Source organism: Tiliqua scincoides, chromosome 3 (genome assembly GCF_035046505.1).
Source record: "Tiliqua scincoides isolate rTilSci1 chromosome 3, rTilSci1.hap2, whole genome shotgun sequence".
NCBI lineage: Eukaryota > Metazoa > Chordata > Lepidosauria > Squamata > Scincidae > Tiliqua > Tiliqua scincoides.
In genome coordinates this window covers 99729943-99737394 of record NC_089823.1, presented here as the reverse complement: position 1 = coordinate 99737394, position 7452 = coordinate 99729943, and positions in this window count along the sequence as shown.

Genomic DNA, 7452 nt, shown 5'->3' with positions numbered 1-7452 from the left:
CCAAAAGTATAGCTTTGAATGTCCAAGTATCATTTCAAGTCTATTCCCACGTTTTGAAAGCCAAAGAAAATGAAATGCCAATCCTAGAAGGGTGGGTTAAACCAGGACATTTAGATGTGCTGATTATGGTAGGGAAATGACACAGTACTTGCTTGTGGACATGGACTGCAGTCCAGAAGAGGATCTAGTTCCTTGTATGTGTTGCCCTAACTCAGTTGGTTTGAAGGCCTTCAGAATTTTATAATGGTGCTGGACCTGAATATATAACAGTTTCCCTTCTTTTTCAGTTTTACTATTTATATACTGTCCTTCCTTCAGGACACTCAGGACAATGTATGTGAGTCCTCCTCCTTGTGAGATAGGTTAGGTTGAGAGATCGTGACTGCCCAAGATCATCCAGTAAGCTTTATGGTGAGCAAGGATTTGAAACCAGGTCCCCTTGGCCTTCCATATTACCGCATTATAGGGGCTCTTATATTATCTTTCATGATCTACAAAACAACCATGTGAAGTGAACTAGGTTGAGAGGCAGTGACTGACCGGAAGTCACCTAGTGATCTTCATGGCTGAGCAGGAATCTGAATCAGAGTCAACCCAGTTCATGTCTAGTGCCCTCCAGAGATACCCTGCTGGCTTTTAAGTAGCTGACCTAAGAACTGAGCTGCTGAGTATACTCCACAGCTTCATTTCTTGCTAGTAACTTCTTGCCAGTGGCTTAGCTGGCCCCTCTGGTACCCAGGGCCGTGACTCTCAATGTCACCCCCCCCCCCGAAGTCCTGACTGAGAAGTAATTGCAGTGAAATGATGACATCACCACCAATTACTTCTGGGCATGAGCCTCGAAGTGGTTGTGCGTTGCTCTGAGCAGCGAACTTATTTTCTGCAGGGGATAAAAGAACAAAAAACAAAAAAGCAGCGGGCCACTCACAGTGGCTCACAACCTCTCTGAGTGCCTGCAGGAGAAGGTACTGTGCTATGGTGGCGAGGAGGCCTTTTGACGCCCTTCAAGGCCCTGTACCGGGGGCCCCCTAACCCCCTTCCTTTGTTGGAAATCTGCTCCCGGAGTTATGCTAATGCTTTATTTCCCAAGTGTTGGGCTGTATTATAGGTAAACAGATAATACGGGGTATCTCTAACTTGACTAGACCGAAATAAACAGATGCCTTTGAGCCTCTTTGCATCTACCTTTTAAAGTTTTAAAAATGCCTTTCTTTTAACCTCAGAAAGATGGTGCTGCTTCTCTAAGCATTCTGCATTTGCAATATTACATTTTTGACCCAAGTTTTTGGAACTGTCCTTCATTTGGTCCTCTGCATGATATTGATAATGAAAATGTCCACAGGACACTTGATACTGTATTACAAGTTTTGAGTTCTGGGATTTTAGAAATGACAACATATGGCACTGGTGAGAAGATAATTATTGCTCCAACATCTTACCTGAGGCCACTTTGTCCAAAGCTAAGCAGATGAAAAATTGTTATGTAATTATATCTCCTGTTTTGCTGGTAGTGTGGTAAAGAGAATTCAGTATCGGGGACAGATCAGAAGTGTAGAATCCTAACATGCACATTTGTAGTGCTGGTGATTTTATTTATTTCCAAGATATTTCAAAAACATGAACTTCCCACTTGGCCTCCATTCAAGCAAATTCTATTTTTTGGCCCTGTTTCTGTTTATGCTGAAGATTGAGAGGCCTGTTAAAATTATACTGTCATTAGCAGTATAATGAGATCGCCATGTCCTCTTTTTAATGGAATCCCCCTATTCTGTATGGGGCATTGGGAACATGTCTTTTGACACAGGACTAGTGCCAGGAGAACATGAAGCCTTGGCAGAGTTTTTTTTTCTTTCTCTCTCCTCATCTCTCTTTCCTCCCCTGCCCCCCAGCCCACTCTCTGAAAAGTGCAGGCTGGTGTGTCATGTTTTTCAACAGCATGAAAGCACCTTACACTGCTGGAATACTAGCTTTGGTGGCATAAGGCTCAATCCACATTTGAAAGGACCCCAAGAAGGGATGGTCCAGAGTCAGCTAACAGGTTGGTTTGCTTACTCCGCCTCCCATGCACAGGGTTGGTTTTTGTGGTCCTATGATGGTAGAAATAGGTTTTGTGTGTGGAGAAAGTTGTCATGAGTTCTAATGCATGGAGCATGTGGGGCACAGGAAGTTTGTTTCACAGGTAACATTTTTTCCTATGTAGATCATACTCTTGAGTCAAAAAGGGTATTGTGCTGTGTGTGTATTGCTGAGAATGTGTGTGTCTGTGTTGCCATGAGTCCAACACTTGGTGATCTTCAATGTTCTCCCTAAAATGCAATCTTGGGTGCAGCTGAGATCAAATTCTTGCCATGTTAGTTCGGCTGTTTTTTGTGGACTGTATGATGTGCTGTATGCTAGCAATCGATCTCATCCAAAGTACTTCCATTAGAAGATTCCCAAGTAACTTTCTAGCTATTGTAAAACACAAGGCTGTATGGATAATGGTTCTGGATCGAAAAGTACACTTCCAAAAGATTAAAGGAGAATACTCTTGCTAAATATTTCAACTAAATCTAGAAGTTATTGGAGCCAGAAGCTGAGGACTCATGCTTTGGGGAATTTCTTGCCTCCCCCAAGTCATCTGTGCTGATATTCAGGAAATTGTTCAAAGTCTGTTTTTAGACTGGCTTATGGTTCGATTTTATTGTCTGCACTATCAATCCTTTGCGCTAGTATTTGTATTTTACTGCCAAGTGTACAAATCAGAGGACTTTGGATGCATTCTGTTGCTGTAAGTATTGCTGACAAAGGCTGTTTTTCTATATTATAGGCAACACCAAACTAAGGGGGTTCTTTCTCTTTCTGAGGCCATCAATAAGAATGCCTCAGTCACAGAGTTTATTTTTTTTTACAATGTTTATATATTGTCTTTCTCAAAGTCTCGTAGACTTGAGTCTCGTAGACTTGAGTCTCGTAGACTCAGGGCATTTTACATAGGCAGGCTGACTATAAACCCGATATTTTTTTCAAGAGGGGTCTTTACAAGTGTTATTCTATAAGCGAAACTCATAGAATCTCCCATTTCTCCAGATGTTTCCCTTCGTATTAAGAACATAAGAGCATAAGAACAGCCCCACTGGATCAGGCCACAGGCCCATCTAGTCCAACTTCCTGTATCTCACAGCGGCCACACCAAATACCCCAGGAAACACACCTGATAACAAGAGACCTGCATCCTGGTGCCCTCCCTTGCATCTGACATAGCCCATTTCTAAAATCAGGAGGTTGCACATACACATCATGGCTTGTAACCCGTAATGGATTTTTCCTCCAGAAACTTGTCCAATCCCCTTTTAAAGGCATCCAGGCCAGATGCCATCACCACATCCTTGGTCAGTTCCACAGACCAACCACACGCTGAGTAAAGAAAATCTTTTGTCTGTCCTATCCCTCCCAACACTCAATTTTAGTGCATGTCCCCTGGTTCGGGTGTTATGTGAGAGTGTAAAGAGCATCTCTCTATCCACTTTATCGTTCCCATGCATAATTTTGTATGTCTCAATCATGTCCCCCCTCAGGCATCTCTTTTTTAGGCTGATGAGGCCCAAACGCCATACCTTTCCTCATAAGGAAGGTGCCCCAGCCCAGTAATCATCTTAGTCGCTCTTTTGCACCTTTTCCATTTCCACTATGTCTTTTTTGAGATGCGGTGACCAGAACTGGACACAGTACTCCAGGTGTGGCCTTACCATCGATTTGTACAACAGCATTATAATGTTAGCTGTTTTGTTCTCAATACCTTTTCTAATGACCCCAAGCATAGAATTGGCCTTCTTTACTGCCGCCGCACATTGGGTCAACACTTTCATCGACTTGTCCACCACCACCCCAAGATCTGATCTGTCACAGGCAGCTCAGAACCCATCAGCCTATATGTGAAGTATTGCAGTCGTCATCCTGGCTGCACAGCTCCAGCACTTCCAAGCTTCCACAGGCAGCTGCAAAACATGCCTCAGGCTGGTTCTCAGAATGTTGTCCATTTCTTGTCAGTCAATATTTCTCTGTCTCTAGCCAGCAGCTTCTGGTTATCCATCTGAGACCTGAGCTGATCCTGCTTAGCTTTGTCAGGCAAGGTGACAGCTCCAGCTCCAGACTACACTTCCTGCCTGAGGAGTTGCCAACTGCCTGAGTTGCTAGCTCAGACGGAGGCTATTCCTGGAGATTTATGTTCTAGCATGATATAATGCTGGAAATTCTGGGAGGCCCTATTAAAATCCCTCGGAATACTTTCAGTAGTCACCTGGAGATGGATACTGATTCCTGGATCCCCCAAGGCAGTCCTGGAGGATTGGCAAGGCAACCCCTTATAGATCTGATCTGTGGAGTAGAAGCCTGTACATATAGCAGTAATGTATCTTAACACTGAGGGATTTTGTGCTTGTACAATCAAGGAAATAAAGACATCCGCAACTGTAATAATGTTTGCCAATGAGATTTACCAACAGTGTTCTCAGAAGAAAGCAGGCCATTTTCAGCAGGAGCTTGAAGCCAAAGATGTGAGTGGCTGTGTTGAAATATTGATTCCCCCCTTCTCCCCAACCGCGTCCCTGGCAATGCCTCCTTCATATGTGCAATAAGTTTAACAGCTTTCTAGGAGAAAAGTAAACCTCTGCCAGTCAAGTAATGACTGGCATTTTTTATTCCAGTAAATACTATAAATTGTAGCTGATGGGCCTTCAGGCAGTGCATAAAGTGCTTGAACCTGGCCAGTTACCTTAACGTGTGTAACCTTTTGCTGTTTGCCTGGTAATGTTCCTTTTTTATTTTTATGGACAAAAATGCAGCTCTCTGCAGGATGTGAACCATTATTCATGCATTTTTCCCTGCACGTCACCAAATTCTAAGGATCAACATATTTCAGAGCACCCCCAGCACCGAAAAGGCTTCTGAAGCAGGCCTTGCGAACAAAGGTTTGAAGAGACATTAGCTCATTAGGCTTCCTCTGGCCAGGATCCTCTTTAGAAAGATTACCTTGGCCTTGTCAGGTAACTGGCTTCAAATCGCAGATGGGAGAAGGCGCAGTGGTGACAAAACAATGGTTCGTTAAGTGCTCAGGATGATTCAAATGCAGGTTCTGGACTGTTCACGAAAGAAATAGAATTAAAAAGAAGTGGGTGTGACTCCTCTTGAGGCCTGTATGGGGGTGCCATGAGGGAGAATTTGCAGCAAAATAGCAAAAAATGGGCAGGCAATAAAGAAAGGAGAGACATGTACTGGGGGAGGCAGGAGAAGACTTTGGGCACTTGTTCTGCTTCAGCTGGAATGTGCCCTTCTTCCCCATCTCCCTCACAGGGCCAATTTAACACCTCATGTCCTGTGAAGGAGAAGAGGCTGAGAAGGAGGAGACTGTTGAAGACATCAGAAGCTTTCTTGGCTTCTGTTGGCCTGTGCTCTTCTCCCCCACCCCACAGCCACTCTCACAGAAACATTTAACAGTGGAGAAGAAGTAGAGAAATAGGGAGGGAGGTAAGGAGAGAGCAGATGCCTGCTCTGCTTCTTTTATATTACTGTTGCTTTTAATGTTTATGTTTTTCTGCTGATTTTAGGGCATCCCAAGTGGGAAAGGAAAATGCAGGACATACTTTTAAAAATAAACATATGAGAAGCAGGGGGGGATCCATTCATACAGATATATATACACACATTCAAATATATATTCATATGCTCAAGGATTATCTATCTACAGGTTGAGCCTCATTATTCACATGGGTTCTGTTCCAAGCACTCATGGGTGGCAAAAACGCACTATAGCAAATCAATTTAAAAAACAAAGTTTTTTGCTTTGCTTTGCTCCAGTGATTGAAAAACAGCCTTGCTGACCTTAGTGATGTAAGATAAGAGTCATAAAGAAGACAATCCATCAATCAGTCCTCCTCCAAGCTAGCCCCTCCCTTCACCAATGCAAAGTGATCACCTTTTTTTCACGTGCTCAGGGGGAAGGGAGGGATCTGCTAGAGAGAGAAGGATTGATGGATTGTCAGCCAGCTGCCCCCCCCCTCTCTCTCATTATTGTTAAAGGACTGTTCAGTTTTTTAAACTGATTTTAAAGGGATGCATTTTTCCCCTTCTCCAGGGATCAGCACATTCCTTCTCATTTGCAGGGGCCATTTGTGTTGAGTCAAATCCGTGTATAAAAATCTGTGTATATATAGGCTGGACTTCTGTCTTGTCTAAGAAGTGCTTATCCAAAAGTGCTTGGGTCCAGAAGTGTTTTTGGTTTTGGATGTTTTCCATATTTTGGAATAATGAGAGAACTTAGGGATGGGACCCCTTATACACATAGCCTGAAGGTCATTTTATGCACTATTTTTAATAATTTTGTGCATGAAACAAGATTTGTGATTTTGTTTCTTCAGGCAAAAAAAAGTTATTTCACAAAGTCGTGTTGGTGCTCAAAAAAGTTCTGTATTTCAGAAAATTCCGTATTTTGGATTTCTGGATAAGAGGAACTCAACTTGTATATCCTTGAGCATATGAATCACTCACATGTCCGCTGTCATCATTTTGTTTTCGTGTGTATCTCATGGCCAGATTCACAAATGTGCTTTTTCATTTATCTAAATGAAAGCCTTTTCAGTTAGTTTAATTAAGCAAATATGCTTAATGTGTCATTACATGCATTGCATTGTACCCAACACTGGATGTCTTTTAGGCTCCAAACTGAGAAGCACATGTTGTAGACTATCCTTGGCAGTTACTGTGTGTAATTGCTGGTCCTCCTCTTCCTGCAGACTTCTCTCCTCTAATCAGCACTTCTTCATAAGTGGTGTGTTGGAGTGTGGTGAACAGATCTTCCCTGAGGCACTGGATCTGAGAGAGAAGGTTGGCAGGAATAATAGGACATGCCCTGCCAGGTTTTTGCTTGTTTGTTTGTTTTGCAATCCTCTAAAGCAGGGGTCTCTAAACCTTTTGGCTGAAGGGCCACATCAAATATCTGGCACAGTGTTGAGGGCCAGAAAAAAAAACTAAATATAAAATTTAAATTTAAATAAATACATTAGAGATTAAACTTGAATGAATGAATAAAGGAATATCAAATGCCCAGGACTTCTCCAAGCATGAACACAGCCCAAGAAATAAAGCACACGCTTAAATGGATCCCCATTCCCACACCCCACAAGCACAACTCTGGTTGTGTTTGGTCAACTTGGTCGGAGGCTCTCAGGGGATCAGAGCCTGGCTGCGGGCTGGATAGAGGCTTGCCGCAGGCTGCATTTGGCCCCCGGGCCGGGGTTTGGAGACTCCTGCTGTAAAGTCCTTGTGAAGAAGAGAAAAAAAAAACCCTCCTGGGCCAAGGCAGGAACAAACTCTTTCACAAAATATGACTCAAGATGAGGTTCAGAAGCCTATAACATTATCCCAGCATGAGAGGTCTTCAGAGTTGCTGCAACTTTATGGAATTAGGAATAGTGG